Source organism: Hyposmocoma kahamanoa, unplaced genomic scaffold (assembly GCF_003589595.1).
Source record: "Hyposmocoma kahamanoa isolate Upper Pololo Valley unplaced genomic scaffold, ASM358959v1 192, whole genome shotgun sequence".
Classification (NCBI taxonomy): domain Eukaryota; kingdom Metazoa; phylum Arthropoda; class Insecta; order Lepidoptera; family Cosmopterigidae; genus Hyposmocoma; species Hyposmocoma kahamanoa.
Genome location: NW_020653719.1, coordinates 6366032 through 6387788, shown reverse-complemented (window position 1 = coordinate 6387788; position 21757 = coordinate 6366032).

Here is a 21757-nt window from a genome sequence, read left to right as displayed (position 1 = left end):
ACATGAGACTTGTCAACTTATGTCTCAGGGTGACAGGCGCAGTGGCAGTGTCCTTCAGATCTTTCCGATTTAGAGCTCTGAGTGACACTTACATTGCTATGGACAGGTGTGTCGCTTACCACCAGGCGCACGACTCATTTGTTCCGTCAGTAGCATACAAAAAGACGTTCTGACGAGAACTCGCTCACAGGGGACGGAGCTCTCCCGACCGTGAAGTCGCTCGCGTGTTGACGGTGGAGGATGGGAGTGGTACAAGTTCATTCATATACGAAACAAGCGCAACCGTCTATCATGAATGAAGGAATCGGTACAAGTACGGTTCATCTACCACAGCTTCCTAAGTCCCCAGGCTCTAATAGAATTCGTAAACCAGTTTCTCGCTATGCTTTTAAAATGAGTGCGCCTCACTTGTGTGAATAAATAAACTAATTTTAAAAGATGTACCGTTATAGTTCTTTTTGGTACAAATGCGCAAAGTAAGTCATTAAGGTCAAGGCTCGAAACAAGTGAAAATGACAAATCAGCACGTGTATCAAACGACGCTTTTTAATGAATTTGTGAAAAAACTACATTATATGGACACATGAACGAAGTGTCTTATTATTATTATTGTTACATTACCGTTATTGTTATTATTATTGTTATTATATATTGACTATTTGGCAAATGCTCTACGCTATCTGTGTGCAATAAAATATTATTCAATAAACTGGTCCTTATGCCAGTGTGCACCTACGGTAATCCAGCTCTGGGGCTGTGGCGCTAAAAGTACCACACAGATAATACAACGTTTCCAAAATGAAATACTGAGGACAATTGTGGATGCCGCTTGGTATACAAGAAACGAGAATCTGCATCGGGATTTGGATATAGAGCTCGTAAATAAAGGGATAAAAAAGTACGCCGAAGCTCACGAACATAGCCTTCATCATCACGTGTACATAGAGATAGAGGCTATATGTGCGTAGACTACAAAGAACTAAAGCTTTTAGTTAGTGTAGCTAAGTTATAGTAAGTAAAATAAATATTAGTGCCAGTGTTAATAAGACTATGAACGAAGTGTCTTCCCCTTAACTAATATAAAAAAAGATATTTTGTCAATGGACAATTTCTTTATAAAAGTTAGTTGTATATTAGGAAATTACGTTAAATTAAAATTGCTTATGAGTTTTAAAATGTTTTGTTTTGCTTTATAACAAAAAAAAGTTAAATGTTATGGTGACCTAAAGCTGATCGGATGATAAAATGACTGACGACAGGAACTCTTCAACAGTGTACAGCAGCCACCTCGTGTTTGGGCTCATATGATTCGTTTTGCCGAAGACTTTCAGATGCGTTTAGGTTATATAGATTTTAAGACTTTCGTGGTTATTCAGTGATAATCATTTAGCGTTTAGGTTATCGTTAAGGAGACCGAATAAAGTGAAAATGGATAAGATTTTGAGGTTTTTTTTAATTTAATTTTTATTTTAACGACACGCAATCCTCATGGATACCTTCCGTTTGGGGGAGGCGAAGGGTTACAATAAACTCCTACCGATAAAAACGTGACGGTGTTGCCTCTTCTCACCATTAAAAAAAAAATTATACTAAGTAATGGGACGAATACGTGTGCGCCTGATGGTAAATGACACGCCTGTCCATAACAGTTGCCATGCCACTAAGAGCTTTAAAACGCAAAGATCGGAGGTGTACTGCCTCTGCGCCCATTACCCTGAGACTAAGTTGAAAAGTCCCATGTGCCTGTAATTTCACCAGCACCCTACCCTTACCCTACAAAACCGGAACGCAGTAATGCTCACTTTACTGCTTGGCGGCAGAAATAGGTAAGGTTGCAGTACTTTCCTGGACGAACTGTTTCACAACAAGCTCTACTGCTACAAAAATGCCATCAAAGTCACGGGGGCGCTTTTACATTCTTCGGCGACTCCGACGACGGTGAGTGGTTCGACTGGGTTCCTAACCCTATTTCGCTTTCCGGGGAGAGATATTACCTCGTGTCCTAATTTACTTTAATTTTTATTAACACGAATTTCCACAATGAATCGCCTGAATGTATTAATTAAATATTGTTAAGATAAGTCAATTTACTTTTAAATACATTCCTATTTATTCTGTATTTATTTAAGTCTAGTGTCACTTTCACAATACGGTTAAAACAATTGTTCAAGACAATGGTGCGTCACTTTTGAACAATCCAAATTAATGATTATTATTGTACTCGATATTCTTGACGTCATTATTTCCAGAATGTTTTTACAGACGTTGTGAAGTTTTTTTTAAAGACATTGATATAGTTATAAACATTCATTTCTCATTTGTTTCCTTTATGATCTGCCAAATAATTTTTGTTAGAATAACGTTTTGAATTATAACTAAGGATCGAATAATTTGAATGCTTAATTACTGTCTCCGTGGCCGAACGGTTACCATGCCGGACTACCACGCAGGGGTTCCAGGTTGGATTCCCGGGCCGGGAGAAATATTTGTATGGCCTTCATTTATTTCTCTCGTGAGTTTGGGTGTAATTTGTGGTTGTCTATGTGTGTGTCCATGGCACCCGCGACTCAGGATTCCCCTAGTGCGGGACTATGTTGAATGTGTCCGTTATTATCACATAATATTGAATCGAAAAAATCCCACGACGTGGTCACTCTTATGTAAGACGAAAATGGCACCCGTGTACTAGGTACTTAGGTAATAGTTAATGTGCCAGACAAACTGGTGTCAAACTAGGGAATTTCCTGTATTACGAGTACAAAAGCAACGAATTCAGTTCCCAAAACAAATTTAGGAAAGTTCATTTCCCAAATTGGTCCTCCCGGGAATCAAACCCGGGACTTCCTCATCCAGCGCCCACAGTGCAAAGCGTTGGACCAAATCGTCGATTAAATTGAAAACTGAAGAAAATAAACGAAATATATCTAATGTGTATATTAAGTAAAAGTAATTTAACTTTTATGACATATAATATAGGAAGTGAAAAGTGTAAAAATTTTGATCATAATAGTAGTTGATCTATACACATATCGTAAACTCTCTATAATTCAAAAATCGCAAATTATGACAAAAAATAGTAAACTGTTTTGTTAGACCAAATTTCTTGTCTGTGAAAATGTTATAATTGCCTCTTAATAACATCGAATTCGATGTTAGTAATACATTCAAATTTCGAACATCTCTGAAAAACAAAACAATTTGATTGAACCTCAATTGTAATATTAGTCGAGATGAAGTTTTATTATAAATGAATATCAAAAGCAAACAATTTTGACAATTTTACGCGTTACTTGATATCTTAGACTATATTTTTTCCGTCCTCTAAGTTGATATCGAACGATATGATAAACTAGACTAGACTAGACTTTTATATAATGAAAGGCATTAAAATACGAGTGAGGGTTTATAAAAACGAGCCGACAGGCGAGTTTCATAAAAAAAAACTCACTCACGAAACACACATCTCATTAAAGAAATTTTTTTTGTAGTTTTAATATTTTTTCAAAGAATTTTTATTTATGACTTCTAGCTGTTCTCAGTACTGAAATCCAGTAGTCATATTCCTGGTCCTTCAAGATTTACGGTTATCCAAAATCTTACATATTTAAAATATAAAAATGTCACATGCGTCACATGTTGTCACGCTATTCCGAGATTTAAAACAAGAAAAAATATATTTTAAAATTTACTTAGCAAGTATTACGTATCATGTAATCATTTCATCGTGTAATCAATTCAATTAAATTAATTCATTCATTCATTTTATTTTATTTTTATTTTGTAATTTTTGTACTAACAGTAGAATAGATAGCTTGTAAGTGTACTAACAAAATGGACTGTATATTGTCTGCAATAAATTATTTTTATTTTATTTTATTTATTATTATTTGGTCTTGAGTTTTAAATTACATCGTTTGTAGAGCTCCTTGTGAAAGGGTTCATCCAAGGAAGTACTGACAGCTTACCTATTTCTGCCGCCAAGCAGTAATGTGAGCACTAAAGCGTTCTGGTTTTGAACGATAAGGATGCTGCTGAAATTACAGGCACATGAGACTTGTCGACATCTGTCTCAGGGTGACGGGCGCAGTGGTAGTGCCTCTCAGGTCTTTGTGATTTACAGTCCTGAGTGGGCCTGTAACTGTTATGGACAGGCGTGTCCGTCGTGTCGTGTATAAAAGAAAAAAAATCATTAATAAAGGATACTTTTTATTGTATAAATAGATTTTTAAGTATGCATATAGTACAAAAGAATCTGACCTTAAAATCACCCCTTGGGGAAGTATTCTGTTGGTATAGGCAACTTATGAACACTCGTACAAATATATACCAACTCCTGCCGGCTCAAGTTTGAATTAGTTCTTGTTGAACAGGATCCAAGTTAAAGCTTTCAATAACTCCCGACTTCAGACAACAGGACGACTAATCAGTCGCAACTTGGCAATCTTGAACGCTCTAATTACTATTCGATGTCTATCAGTTAGAGATAGTTACAGGTAGGGTAGTTAGACTTCAAGTTCTACCTATTTGATCACGGCTTAACAGAAAAAATAATTGTTTAATTCACAACAAACTTTACGTTTATAGGTTTATGTGGCGTATGACTTTGGAGTGGAATTCTTTGCCTGTAGACTTGTTCCTTAAACGCTATAACTTGGCCTTTACAAGGCGAGAGTGAATAGGCATTATACAGGGTTATTTGCCAAAGACATAGACATTCTTTATTGGTAAAATTAACATTTAATTACAGTTAATAGCGACATCTCTAGCCAGGGCTGGTAGCTATAAAGTTACCTAACTGGGTGACGAAATACATTCCTAGATTTCTCATAGATGGCGCTACGGCTAAAAGGCGTTGCAAACCAAATACAAAGATCCGACAACAAGCACATGGAAGAATTTGTGAGGTCCGCTGGTTCGTTCCGTGGCTTAGTTGGCATAGTTGGTTTGTTAGAAGACGTCATTTCGAATCAGTATCGATCGGATGATTTTTTCTAAGTGTTCGACCTTTGTGTTAATAATTATAAAAAACTAGTGGAGTAATTTCCCAAAAATAATTGAATATCAATTCAATACAAATTTCAAATTAACATTTACAAATCATAAAAAAATATTTTATATTCGTATTATTTTCTTATAATAGTATTGTATTTACATTCAAAATTATTCAAATTAGAATTAATTATCTTACATTACAATCATTTAACCAATGTGATAAGTTATATATTTATTGCTTGACAAGCCAGTGCTTTAACCTACATTTAAATAAGTTGTCCGAAGCGGAATGAATCGTTTCAAGGGGTAGCCGGTTATATACTGTCGGACCCAATACATGTATGATGATGTGACCTCCTTCCATCTTCATCCCACCTTTTTATCACCTTTTCTTTGGTTCCTGGCCAGTTGTTTTCAAATTTTGAATCGTTCTTTAATTCCTTTGCCTCGCCATTCTCATTTTGTTTCGTTCCGTCGTCACTCCCTGCTCAATCACTGTAGCGAGCAGTGCTGCTCTAATTTTTGATTGCGTCTAATTTTGATCCATTTACCAGTACCCAATATCAATTATATGCCAGTTTTAATGCTAATCTAGCCTAGTATAACTTGGCTCTTTCGGGGTAAGTCTGTCACAAGTTTTTAGTATTTAAGTAGGGAATGTTTTGAAAGGGTTGTACCTGTTTTTTATACACCTTTTCTTGTTACAGCCTTTTCCTTTTGATTTAACTATGGAATAAATTTTTGTGGACTGAAGTATTCTATAGGAAATGAAACTATTTTTCCGAAGTTAAATCGCGTATATTTGTATTTTCAAACAAATCGACGTTTCTTTTTTTTTTTTTTTAATAATAATAACGCTCACAATCAACATAGCCCCGCACTAGGGAAACCCTGTGTCGCGGGTGCCATGGACACACACACATAGACAACCACAAATTACACCCAAACTCACGAGAGAAATAAATGTAGGCCATACAAATATTTCTCCCGGCCCGGGAATCGAACCTGGGACCTCTGCGTGGCAGTCCGGCATGGTAACCGATCGGCCACGGAGGCAGTTAGCTAGTTAGTTTAGTTAGTTAGTTACAGGTCCCATGGTCACGGTTGACTGAAGTATCCTATTTTATTGCCGTGATCCTGGTCACACACACACCACACATCATTTCACATATATTAAGTTGCCCGTTTTGGACTAAATATGCTGTGCGGGTGTAACCCTGTGTGTATTACGTAGCTCATGGTTATGTCCTTACCCTCGTCTAGTGTAAGTTTCCAGGTGTTCCCTAGTGTAGACAGCCGCTTGGAAAGCCACGAGAGAAGGCAGGGTGAGTATGCCGCTGCTCGAAGTAAGGCCTAGCTGATAAATGCTGGGGCACACGCGCAATCACACTCCGCTTCTGCATTCTGAACAAATAATGCAAAGCAATACAATTAACAACCTCGCAGAACTGTACTACTAACATCATAAACAACAGCTTTTGTTCCACGATTATATATAAAGCAATAATAAATTTACCAAAAATAAACTTTTAAGTTTTTTTGTAATAATAATAATAACGCACACACTCAACATGGCCCCGCACTAGGGAAACCCAAACTCACGAGAGAAATAGATGTAGGCCATAAAAATATTTCTCCCGGCCCGGGAATGGAACCTGGGACCTCTACATGGCAGTCAGGCAATTCTACATGGTAACCGTTCGGCCACTGAGGCAGTTTTGTTGTACTATCTGACAATTTTTAGATCTGTATTTGGTAGTAAGGTTGTAAGGTCAAATCAGTAATTTTCAGGTAAGGTTTTTGTACTCAATTTTGGTGTCAACTTTTATTATTTAATTACTCGAATATATCATCGTGCAATATTAAACAATATTTCAGATTACCACACTCAAATATTAAAAATAGTTCATAATGATATTCTATAAATATTTAAATAAAAAGAAATTGTTACCAAAATTTAGTACAAAAACTTACCTGAAAATAGCCGCTCCAGCGATTTGCTACGTACCGCACAGATTTAGTACTGTTTAGAGCGATCTATTTTTTTTTTTGTGAAAGTAAAATGTGATGAATTATTAAAAATCACGGAACCAAAGTTGTTGTTTATGATGTTAGGAATACAGTTCTCCGAGTTACAAATAACCCTGCATAGGTGTGCATGCTCCATCGTCGAGCTTATTACGATAAGCTACTAAATACTGCTACTTCAATACTTTCCATCTGGACCCCGATTCAGAACTCTGCGATATTTTAACCGAATCGTCCGATCGGATATCGTTATCCAACTGCGTTTACGGAGTTAGTCGATGAAATAGATTATAAGAAAAATTTAGATCCTTTTATGTATATTTTTAAGGCCTTTAATCTTTAAAGGCCTAAAATATAGGACTGCACTAGTCTTGCATTAAAATAAATTAATAAAATTGATCAAAATCCAAACTTTATTTCAAATAATAAAAGATTTCGATATAACGTTCTTGCTTTCTAAACCATAGGACATTCTATACCTGTGTTCTAAATAACGTTTGTAGCCTTTGCCGGTCGAGAAGTTCGAGTAATCGTACGAGTGTGACGTCATTTCGGGTCGGTTTCGAATACGACAGTTTGACGTTCGATTCGGGTGTTGTAAATAAAAATGAAAAGAAATCGTCCGATATCTAATCGAAATTGTCGACAACTGAATTATCGTAAGGTACTAAATCGACCCTCAGATGTGATAGAGGTCAAACGCACCTTTGTTTAATTTAGTTTCTGAGATTCTAACTACGCGACTCCTATAAAAACAGCCCTCCTCTATAACTAACGTAATCGTCATTTTTAGCAAAATTAATTTATTAAATTATCAGCGAAACGAGATCTACAACCCAATAGGTATAAGCGGTTTTTTTGTATCTTGTTTAGTTTCAGTTTTATTGTTAGGCAAAATCAGCACAATTGACATTTTTCAAATAAAAAATCTCGAAAGTTATTAGTGCAAATTAGTAGTGTTACAAGGTCATTTTGCATTCATGTTGCCTTTTATTATATATGCTATGCTATGATACACATAAAAAAATGATAATACGATCTAAAGAATGAATTTGAAAACATTTGCATAAAATTACACTTTAATCACGTGACGTAACACATTTTAGGAACAAATAAAACCTATTGTTGATCAAAACATTGAATTTTTTGTACATCTGGCTGTTAGCTGTCCTCATTAACTTATTATTTGGAAGGACCAAATAGCGGCAACATATTGCAAGTGGGCCCTTAATAGAAATAGAAAACACAAAAAACTAACAACAGGTCTCAAATTACAACATCAACGGATTTTTTCTTTACAAACATTTTATTGCGCACAAAAAGTCTCTGTTACGTTAATTTTAAGGTTTATTTTATCAGTTCCAAAAGCCAAAGCAGTGCCTATAATTTACAAAGTAATCTTTGCATTTGTCGAGCTTCCAAATAGTTTGTACCAAGGTGCATTGTTACTAATTCTAAAAACCATGTTATTGTTTTATTTTGTTTTCTAGATTCGCTTCGCTTTTCAAACTTAGATGACATTGGATGTCTTAATCCTTTCTTCAATTTAATGACCATAAATTAAACAAATAGTTTTATAAAGAAACGTGCCTGTCAAATTGATTGAAGTCAAAAAAAGTGTGGTAAACATTATAACCCGCTGTTGGTGTTTCTTTTGGCGAAATCCTAGAAGGCCCTACTAGAATTTCGCCAATATTTAAAAAGAAGATGAAGGAGATTATTATTTACGAGCCCTGTACCCCACCTACGGTGGGGTTGGGCTCGGCCTGCGGCGCGTGGTCGGGTTTTGGCTGCAAGGTGTGCTTTTGCTCTTCAGTGGCACAGCGGTTAGTACTATGAGCGCTTGATGAGGAGGTTCCGGGCTCGATTTCCGATTTGGGCCAATTTAGGAAACGGATATTTCTAAGTTGGTTCTTGTCTGGGTGTTTTGGGATATTACCCGCAGAGTGGCCGTTGTTCTGGTATTCATAGTATAGGAAATTCCCAATTTGAGTCCAGAAATTTGGTGTGATTGGCATTTTTTTCCCTTAAATACTTCTCTTTGGCATAGCTTCCAAGTTTTCTTGGAATTTAACAGAGAGACGATCGACATACAACAACGCTCTAAGTATCTCTTTCCATTACATCGGTAAGTGTACCTTACATTTTGAACAATTTTGAAATCTTATACTCGTAATAGAGTCTCGCGTAGTTGCTACGTACGGTGGCGTGCGGTCGCTTCTGGCTTCGCCCGAAATTATGATTGAAGCCTTGCCATTTTCAATCGAATTATAGCAAATTTTTATCTACCAGCAAAAAAGTTTGTATGACAGCCACATTAAAAAACAACGAAACAAAAATGGACCCCAAATTATGATTATGGACTTCTAACGACCTCTGCATGCCAATTTCCGGCCGAATCGAAGCAAGTTTTTCTTCGACCGCCATTTTGAATTCAACATCTTGATTTTTTACACAGGCAGTTGGCCACTATTGCCCTCTATGACATTCCCAGCACCTCCTACCTATCCCTAATAGTTTCCGTGATAGGAGACTTTGGAATTTGTATAGCAGCCATCTTGTTTCTTTGAATTTCGAACATTTTTTACTTCCGGCGGAAATTGCCTCATAAAAATGCACAAATATCCCCTCCATATATGATAGTTTTTGCAGGCCGTTAATCACTCTCTCATATTTTCCACATTCAGGTAATTTCATGTTTGATTCTTTGCTTTGGAATCTATCCGCGTACAACGATATAAATTTATCGTCTTTCCACTATATCGGAAAGTATCTATTCTATTTCTGTCAGTGAGTAACAACTTGTAGCTTTAAATATATAGTAAAGTCGTAGATACGTGTCGTGGTTCAAACAAGTTGAGAAGAATAAAGTAAATAATAATAATAATAATGAGATTATCGATAGATATTATCGATTACTAACGGGTTTATTTGTCTGTATTATACGCGTTGCGTGACTATACATATTTGGGTATAGTCGCGCAACGATAAATAAAACGTTACGACATAATACCAGTAGACAGTTAACTTTTGTCGTATCGTCTTGTATTAAATTTATATTTTATCAAATCTTCCCTGTGTGAGGTTAAATATATCATACCATTGGTATAATAAAGGCACATATAATCATACGTCAAAAGTGTTTTTATCATATGAAAGCCAAAAAAATAATACGAACGACGTGAAACATATTGTAAATAAAAATGTTACATAAAAATGTTATCGACTAATTTTGTTCGCAGAATGTTTAACTCTCTCTCCTGAAAAGTTTCATTTTGCAAATGTGTCCTTATTACACACCAAGGATGCAAAATATCTTTTCAACACATTTGCTCGTAACGGGCTTCTTATTGTATCGCTTTTAGGCTCATAAACCTAGCTATTGAACACGCGTTTGTAATTATATTACAAAACGTGTGTGTAATAAGTATAGGCTTAACCGGATTAAGATGTATCTCACAACAAGGCCTATGTATTAAAACTATGCATTCTTAAATTATCCGGGTTATGTCTTTGAAATTAACTTGGTCTATTAAAAAAACAGCTCTAACCTACATATTATAAGATTCAAATTACAATGACAGTAATCCCAAACAAACAGGGTCACAGTTTTTTTTTTATTTCTGTTTAATACGGTTGTGTAGTCTTACCTTACAAATAATATTTTTATTAATAAATTTATATTTCTTATTTGATGTGATAAATATAGAAAAACATACACAATATACACCTATAAAACTTTAATTGAATAAAATTACTTATTTTGGATAATATTTTACACGAATTTGAGTGAAATAAGGACATATTTATATTATTTCGCATTGGCTGTTTAGGAATTTCACCTAAGTCTCATTATTGCCGAAGCACCTGCGCGCGCATATCCGCGCCGCGGCGCCAGGCGCAGAAAAAATAACTCTGCGCGCCAATTTCCATTGATACGTTCGAAACATTTATATACGCTGTGTGTTAGATAATTACCTAGGTGTTTAAAATGTCCTGCTCAAGCACGGAAGAAAACATTTTGATGGATTTAACACCGCCCGAAATCCTCACAGAGGCACAAAACGCAAGTGACAGTTTATTACCTTCGAAATCCAGAGAAAAATACATGGCTGCATATGAAACTTTTAATTAAGGCCAAATAAAGCTATTTTTCATTTCCATTTTACTCAAGTTTGTTTCATTTTCCTCGCAAATGTGTTGAAAAACGTCGTATGAAACACGTGTGCTTTGATCATTACACTCTCGGCTTTCTTATCGCGCTCGCCTGCGGCTCGCGCGAGTAATAACGCCTCGTGTGTAATGACCAACTTAGCACACTTGTATCATAATGTACTATTATTTAATACCTGTGAGCTGGTGTAGTAGTAAGAAAAATGGCATGGGCCCGGGCCTAAGGCGGCCAGATTTTAGGAGCGGCCAATCGTGACAAAAAATTCACTGATAATAACAATAAATAACTCAAAGTACCTAAATATTCTAAAGGCTCACGCATATTATGGCGGGCCGCACTGTACCGCATCGCATAACAATAATGTTCCTAAAACACTTTCATACATTTTATGTATAAAATACAGATATGTTACTCGTACATACCTATAATGGAGGTAATGTGAGTACATCACTACATATTATCATTACCGCGTCTATCTGTCTGTCTGATAGCGATAAACTCAAAAACTTTGAACGGATTTTCATGCGGTTTCTACCAATAGACAGAGTGACAGTGAAATTCATTATATTATAGTGCTGTATATGATGAGTGCTGAGAAAGGGGCGGCTGGTATTGAGTACATGTTCTCGGGCCTAGGGCGGCCAAGACTGCAAATCCGCAACTGTGCCGATTGTACATTTAATAAACATTTTTATAATTTTTCGCACTTTTGAAAACTAGTTTATTTAATAAGGGAGGTAATAATAATAACAATATAGGTAATAACAATATAATATCATAATATGTATTTCATTCACATGCACATACAGTAAAATAAAAAAAAAACAGTAAGTACGTTACATAAAAAGCTTATTTCTATGATTGCACGTGCTACTTATATAAAATATTTAAAACTCCCGAATCCCAAACTAAGCAAAGGCTTGTATTTTGGGATTCACTGTTCCTCCACTCACTGGCTATCACTAGGTAAATAAAGTACAACTAAGAGGTAAAAATCAACAGTATGAAAAAGACAATTGCTATGGTATGTAATAATAAAAAAAGAATAATAACAAAAAACAGTTAACACTATATATAAAGATAAATAAAGATAAATTTATTCTGTATAAAAATTTAACCTTAATACATGAATCTTAGAGAATAGGAGGGGAAAAATGTTTGGACATTTGTTGCGCAACGACGAACTATTGACGGTTGTTGTTGAGGGAAAGATGGAAGGAAGGAGACAGAGAGGAAGACCGAGAATGGCATTCTGTGACCAAATAAAAAGAAAGGTTAATGTGAGCAGTTACAGGGAGGTCAAGGAGTTGGCTATGGACCGTGAGGAGTGGAGGAGGCTACACCGACAAGAGCATGGCTCTTAAATAAAATGAATGAACATGAATCTTATTAAATAGCCTTTTATTTAAATACATATATGCGCCAGATTATGGCAAACAGTGATTATTATTGTATGTTTACAGAAATTTCATTAAGGTTAGTAGTGCAAATTAATCTAGGTGATGCCTAAACTAAGTAAAATTGCTTACTTGTACCTTAGGTATCCAAATTAGATATCTAACAATGTTGACACATAACACAAAAATGTTAAACATATTTTCAACATATTTCATTCAATAACAATAAAACATGAAAGCTTAATTATATTAGTTAGCATCTTAACTATTATTAATATTACGTTACAACACGTACTAAATTTTCGGTATCAGGTGAAATGTTATAGGAAATGAAACTGTTATTCGGATCTAAATAGCATATATTTGTATTTTCAAACAAACCAACATTTCGGGTAGTTGTGACAATTGTCACTAAGCAACTTAAAAAGTCGAGGAATACTACTTTCAACTTTTATATACAGTCCACTAAGTTAATCTATGAGAGGCAAAAATTATTGTGATTTTTTTAACGTTATCTTTTACAAAGACACACAATTTGGTCCCCTTCCTCTATAATCTGCCCCAAAAATCTCATTGCTTGCTCAAGTACGGAATAAATCTCGTCGACTTTAATTAAGAATCTCGAGGGTTCACTTTACGACTTTACCGACCTCTTCAAACAATTGCATTTTGCCAGGGAGTGACGATGTTTATTGGGAAAACATTTTCACGTAACGAGAAGAGACCTAATTTTCATTCAAAATCTTATTATTGGTATTTAAATATGCAAACATTCGCTCGATTCACCGATGAAAAAGTGATAGAGAACGTCGTACACACACATTTGCAATACAAGAGAAGTATCCTTACAGAAATTTCACAAATGCCTTGCCGGCTGTGAGAACTATTGTTAAGTCATAACACACCTTTAGGTGGGTACTGAAAAGGGATTATTCTCAGTAGGTCCATGTACTCAGTTCCACATGGTACAATTGCCTGTCTACCCACATAATATGTAAACAAATCTCAAACTTAATTTATACTTGTATTATCACTTTATTCAGCCCATTGGAGATTAGAAAATCGGAACAATGTTTTCGTTGACACAGTGGTGAAATGAAGGTTTATAAAAAAAAGAGCACTCCTACAACTACCATAGTAGTACTGTATTACAATTACTAAGGCATACTTTTGCTAACACTTTTACGTCAGGCGTTAACAGTGCCAAAATTAAAATCTTAAATTTTAGGGAAAATACAAAATAAATTAGAAAAGGACACGAAATAAAACTAATATATATGGAAAAACATAATCATCAATCGTGTATTACAATCTACAATGGAGTAAGTAGGTACCTACCATATGACATTAAAGACATGCCATTTACATTATTTAAGACGAAATTCTACGAATTGTAATAATTTAAATTAATTTAAGTACCATGTGACGACTAATTTTTGGCATGCCTGTCATATTTTATGGCGAAACAAATTTGTGCCTACTTTACTATTTGTTATCTTTGCCATCATGTTTCTAGGAAATAAATTATTTGACTTGATATAATTTTGCCATTATTTTCTAAATAACCTAAACATATTATGGCTGATGAGACGTTTTTCTTGTTTAACCTATAATTCGGAACAAAATGGCGATGCTATTTTTTCAAGCTATGTGACCCAACGGTTTGAACTGGATGACGAGGTCCCGGGTTCGATTCCAGGTAAGATCTTTTTTTATTTGACAAACTTTTTAAATTGGTCCTAGTAGTGAAAGCCTTTGCCATTCGGCGTAAAGTATGCGCCGATTGTTGCCCAGGGTGCGCCAGATGTGCAGGAAAGGAATGATATGTCCTGCGGGAAGGCTTCTTTCGTGCACTCCCGGTTTTCTGTGCCCTGGAGTAATTTTGACGCCGATTGTAAGTGGTGGTTGAGAAACGTGCTTGCAAAGAATATGTTTTAGTATTAATTTTATTGAAAACGAGAACTGTTTATAAAAAAAATAAGTAAAAACTCCACATGCAACATATTGGAAAACAGTTATAACCAGAAGAAAAAATATTGCAATTCATTATTCAAAATCATCATTTGTCTTGTTTTTAAAGCTCCAAAAAAACCGACATGGGTATCAAACGCCCTTCAACAAATAAAAGATATATTTTTTTTAGATCCTACGGTGACTTAGAAATTAACAAGCCATTGAAATGACGACGTGAACAGTTGGCCAATCGTCAAACTATAAAATGAAGTCTCCATGCATTTGTTATGATCACAGACTAGCAAATCAAGTTTACTGGTCTGTGATTATAGTGTAGTTCAGGGTTGTCAAATGAAACTGAGAAAGCGTCGCACCAAACTTACAAAATTCTAAAAATTGTATTGTCATTTGAATCTCTGAGTTAATGGCCAATGCTGCAATAGGGTTTATAGATTTTAAAAACAAAGCAACACCGATTAGTATTCCATACAAAATTGTTTTTTTATGATATCGTACGACGTTACGAACAAGTGGTAAGGGACAAGTCTGGTCAGCAACAGTCACACTGCCACTGTGTGTGTTCTAGGTAGAGCTCCGTTTTTCGAAGCTCTGGTACCAATAGTACAAAAAAATTCCCAGTTTGAGATCATTTTTTTATGATAGTAAGTGACGCCAGTAGTGCGCCTGGTGGTAAGCGACACGCCTGGCCATAGTAATTGCAGTGCCACCTACGAGCTTAAAATTGCAAATATCTGAGGGATACTGCCACTGCGCCCGTCACCCTGGGATGTGAGTTGATAAAAACAATTGTATGCAAGTCGGACATCACGTTCTTAATTTAGTACTGACAAATTTAGAATTGAACGAAAATAATACCACTACTACTTATTTAAGTACCTTCTGGTTGCTAGGTAAGAACTATTTACTTTTTAGTATACGACCAAAATAATATTAAATTTTAGGAATAGGTACTAGCTTCAGTCGATATGTATGTCGATATATATGAAATGTAACATTTCTGTTCAAATAAAGATTATTTTCAACTCCTGAACTTTAATCTTTCAATTAAAATTTCATAAACCATATCATGAAGGCGCTCTTTTTAGTTCTGAATCAAAATTGTCTATGATACGCGCCACTGAGCTGCAACATTACATTAAATTTCTGTACACAGAACTATAATGATTTTCAAAAAAATAACGTTATATTTTTGCAAATTAAAATATTGATTAGGATGCTACTCAAACGCTATACTGTATCCTGATTGTTTAAATTGGCCTAAATGTCTTGCAACCGGCCAATAAATCTTTTTTTAAAAATCATTGGTAAAAATATATGAGGTACTTGGCCAGTTCTATTCTATATCTTTCGTTTTTTGTTTTTGTAACGTTTGTTTGGCTTTCGTCTAAATATATGATGAAGCTGAATGGTGGAACCTTTACCCTAATAAATGGGTTAAAATTTATTAAAAATAAATTACGTTTGTTGTCATGGATTGTTAACAAAATATACATTAAATATTGGTATTGTTGGTTTCATTATGTTTACTGGTAAAAAAACTATTGAATGCAATCATTACTCAATTAGGTCTTAAAATTTCTCACCAAATATTTAGGCATATATTGTATTTAAGCTTTACGAGTCTCTTAAGATTGTTTTATAAAGCACCAACACGGTTTTCTCAGAGCTAAATCCTGTTTTTAATTTAATCATTTCTATCTTTAATCATTTCTTTACCTATTGAAGAGCAGCGAGGGAAGCTTTCTTAGCATCCACGAAAATTACACAATCTACGAACAATTTAAGCCTTCTACATCGATATGCACAAAATTTGAAACTAGTATAAAAGTATATCGAGTTCTTAGGTTTTCGCGATTGTTACACATAGGAAATGAAAATATTTTGCCCAATTTAAACATTTCACAAACAAAACAAACATTTCAGTCAACCGTGACCACGGGACAAAGGTGCAAAGGGCCCGAAACGTCGGTTTGTTTGAAAAAACAAATATACGCGATTTAAATCCGGAAAAATAGTTTCATTTCCTAGTATAAAAATATTTTATTTTATTTATTTATTTATTTTTGGAAGACATATGTAGAGCATACAGATGAAAATGCTAATTACAAATCTCCAAAAGTAGCACAAAAAATAAGTTATTAACTTTTTAGTCAGCCGAAACCAAAACATTATTATTGAAATGTAAACAACTTGCCAAAACAGGGGGAAAAAGTAAGAAAAAGAAAAATATTGGACCCAATATAGCCCAACCAGCAACACGCACATCTTAAAGATAGGAAACAAAATAATGAGAGATAGATAATTACTTAAAGTCTTGCTTAGTAAACGTTCGTAGAATCGAGCCTACGCTGGTACTGAACAGGTCTATGTCAATAGACGATTTATTTGATCTTATAAAAATGAATTTTGCCTATAATTTTCGGCCCGGGCGCACAGAACCGGTCGACGCCTGAGACTCAGCTGGTTAGGCCTAAAGGATAATTTAGACAGTAGTTCCGATGAGTCGATTTTATTGTTATTATGTTATATAGGAAGCATATGTCACTCATCCACTTTTCGCCTACAGTCTATATAATTTTACAAGTCGAGACAAAGCTTAATTTTTTTTTCGGTGCATAACCTGACATAATTCAGAATATACCTTAAGTCTATGCTGCAGTGACGAGGCGTCCATATAACTCGATTTTCACCGGCTTACCTAAAATTTTCCACGTTTTTTAGAATACTACATTTTGTGCTAAATTTTAAGTGTAGAATAAGTTCACCAGCTAAATGAAGTATACACTAGTGTTGCGTGCTAAGAGTGTCGGCAAGGCGCCATTTTTTCTTAAGGGAAGTGCTTTTTGTTTTTTTTCGGCAATACTAACTACAATTTTCACGCCCTGCCACTGCTATGCTGCCCTCCTTATCATAAGCATCGTAATCGACATTTTTAGCGAATTTGAGTTTTTAACAAATCTGAGATTAGTGACACGAGATCTACAACCCAGTTTTATATCGTTAAGCAAAATCAGCGTAATTGATATTTTTTACTAGCCAAAAAAAAAATTTGGTACCAATGTCTCGAAAGTTACAGAAACGCAAATGCAGTATAGGAAAAATATTCAATTGTAAAACGATGAAAAAGTAAAATAAGAAAACGAAATAAGAAAGAATGCTGCATTTCCGTACGAAATCGACTTTCTGCCCAGTAATATGGATGTAGGTAGTCACATTGACACATATATATTACAGCAGGTATTCGATCACATAGAGGCATAGATGACAACATTGTACTATCTAAATTATTAACCCATTGTATTTATGATAATCTATACCTCCGTATATAAGTTTTATATAGATATATGTCTCAGTCGGTGGGACTAAATGACTATGCTTTTTTATGGGTAGGTTTAGGTAGGTAGGTTTAGGTATTTGGTGTTTCCCAAGGTTCCTTACTAGGTCCCCTTTTAATTGCAATGTTTGTCTGATATCCGATATCGGGTCTTTCCACATTTCTGTAATTAGCGAGGATAGGAAAGTTTTACAGTTGTTAATAAGACATTAGACGCGATTCTTTAACAAAATCAGCGAAACTGATATATGTGTAATGAGACCAATGAACTCATATTTCACACATACTCGTAAAGAACTAATACCATAATGTTTACTCGAAAGCATATTTTATTTACGTATATTTCGTGAATTATCAGAAGCAATTTTGGGAATTATTTCAGAGTAACATTGACGGCAAATTATTGTTGGATCAGCATATTTTTCATGTTTACAACAAAGCCCGCAAAACTTAAGATTCATCTTTCGTACCTCAGAAATTTATGAAAACCTTTATAATTATTTATTGTGGGTAAGTATCCGCCTCTATCTAGACTTAGCAAATTGAAGTCCTTGCTATGATATTTAATAACATTGAAGAACTACAGAAAAAGAACTAGATCATTAGGTTTAAAAATTTGAGTTGCCTGTAACCCAACTGGGTTACTGGCTCTATTGTACAATAAGTAAATAATTTGTTACCTTTGTGTCTGCGAAAAAACCCATTTATGATACTGTTTCCTGCGGAACATTTACAGAGAACCCATTGCCCAATGGTCCTCAGCAATATTAGACTCAATAAACCAATCAGGAATATTGTAACATTTTGCATGTCAGAAATGGCGCAACACGTTTGTACAAGTATTATGCACTTTTACCATCACCTATACCGTGATTGCTTGCAAATAAACCATTTTCATTTCATTATGAAATTACGTAAGCATAAGTTGATTACAAATAATACTTTTATACCAATATCGTTAACATTATTTAAAGAACAGAATGACGACATTCACTTCTACCTATTGTATGGCGTCTATAGAATGAAAAAAAAACTGTTATGTGACCGATGACTTTGTATCGCGTGATTAACAAAACTGTTATTAAATTGAGAAATAGATGTGGAACCGTGCTACTCACACAAAACTATCGAATAAATGATAAAAATAGGTATGCAAAAATACAGGACCTAAAAGTGCCATAATATAACTCTGAGTGTAATTCATGTAAAGTTATAGGACTAAGTATTCATTAGTCTTGCAAAATAAATAAATTTAATACAAATTTATTAAAAAAAGATTAAACAAACATTATTGTTACATGTATAGATATTATTAATTCAGGCGGTTATACATTTCTAGCTGAGATATTCAATTAATTCTTTATAAACTGTATCACAAGAGAATCACATTATTCTTTTGGTGATGACGCACTCATTGATTCGAAGGGAGGCCGGTATTCTTGTCTTAACTTTAGGTCCTAAAATCGTTCCTTGGGGAACCCTTTTGTTGGTACTGACAAAATTTGGGAACTGATTTGCATGTTAGTTGGTTTTAAAGATTATATTATCATATATATCACATATTCTTAAGAGATATCGGGATATTAAGTAGTTCACCATTATTGGATAGTATAAAAACACTTGCTTAACGCGACCCGATTGTATTTTTAAGGTTTTGTGGCCAAAGACTTTTATATTGATCACAGACATTGTCCCTTCTATTTAGTATAAAAACTTTAACGTTTGCATAAATAGTACATTAATTGATTTACATATTTCTTATAAGCTAACACTCCAACATATTACATAAAAAAAACTGTAAGGGCTACTACTAAATGTTTTGTGTAATTAGAATGTATTTGGTGACTTTTGTTATTATTTGGCCTATGGAATCTTCACCGTTTTAAAGATTTTACATGGAACCATAGACGTGCGAGGCTGACTCGTACATTGTAATTTTTGAGGACTGAAAGTGAGGAGGACATTTTTAACAACGGAACAAAACTGGGTTGCTTGGTCCCTTCAGTTTGAGTCATTTTAAGAATCGCAGATGTACTTTAAAATGATGATGGGGAAATCTATTAGGAGGTAATGTTTTTTTAAGTGTGAATAAAAGATACTTTTAGGTCTGTTTATATAAATTTTTAAGCGTTATTTACCTAAACTGGCGTTCCTTGGAGAAACATTATATTTTTGTAGTTCACTTTTTACCAGTTTTTCAAAAAAATTAAAAAAAGCATGTGTTAATTTCGAAACGCATTTGTTAATTTCGTAATATTATTAATGTGTGGAAATATTTCCGTACTTTTTCGGACAAAAGTCTTGCAATGCATTTCGCTTTACTTTTATATCAAAAATATGAACTTGAATTCACGCAAATACACACCTGATCAAATAACACATTGTTCGACCCTACAATAGCGAATTTATTACAATAAAAATTAATATATTGTTTTTACCCATCTGCGTAAAATTAAGAACAAAACACACAGGGACTTAATGATATTTGAATGGTTTAATCAAAATTGTTTAATCAGTTGACTTTATGTCATTATTTGCCTGAAGAGGTACTAAAGATTCTCGAATTAATGAGTTATCGTTAGTGAGAATTCCTGAAATAAAATAGTAACATTGTCAAGGCTACCCAACTTGGTGTGTAAAGTAGTTCACCCATTAAAAAAACGAGAAAATTATCAAGTCAACACGCCAAAAAAGGTGCTGCAACAGCAATAACAGCAAAAGCTAACAGTGGAGGAGATTTTCAGTAATTACCCATCCAAGTGAACCCTGATGTACCGTCTAGTCTGGATCTATGACATCCATGAATATTTCCTCCTTGTTCCTCAATGACAACTGTTTGTTTGTCCGTCTTTCCGTTACATAGGTGTTAAATAAGTATTTCTTTTGCTGCTGCCCGTCATGCTTTGGTATATGTTCCAACTTAAATTAGAGTTTTACAATATGATGAAATACAAGCTGCTTTAGGATTAATCCGAGTAACTAGTATTAGCGAAAACTCGTACTCAAAGTGTGGCTTTCATCTTTACGGGAAGAGATCATGTGAAAATCACGTTTTGATGAATATTTGAAACATATAGGTTTTCTGGACCGAGGAAGACAAAAACAAGGTTTAAACTACATAATATAAGGCGACGGTTTTACTTTACCTCATGGGAACTGTCGTTTGCTATATGACATTATAAATGTCATACAAACCGAAAAGCGTATATTTTAAATGGTGACATTAAATATGTTAATGTAATGTTTTTAATTACCTTTTTGGTTATGTAATGTTTCAATCGGTTATTTTTAATGTGAAATAGACGCACAATCAGCCACGTGATATATAGCGATGACGAACGATTATTCATGGATTATAAGCGAATGTCTAAAAATTATACACCTATTACGCTTTAAATTATGGTTTTTAATGTTCGTTTAGCGTATTTGTCAATAGGCGCAGAGATTAATTATAGGTTCGAGAAAGTTTATATTAATTTAAACCACTTGTTTCTATTTGTTTAAACTACTTTTTATTCTAGGGCCTTCCAGGTTTAACGTAGTTTTGCTTTATCTGCATAAGTCTATGTTAAAAAAGTATTTTTAAGATCGATTATCACACAAGTGCTAAAGGACATCAATAATAAATTCACTGTTTGATTATCGTCAATAATAACGAAGCACAATGTCTTAATCAAAAAATAATTATGAGAATTGTTCTAAATTGCAAGGTTTCAGATACAATTTGTTCATTTTGTCAATATTTGTTCTCCAAATATTGACATTATGTAGATTTAACGCGTCAATAGAGCACTGAAGTTTGAGTATAAAAGGGTTCGATTTCTCTGTTTCGACATCAGTTCGGTTCCATCTCTCAAA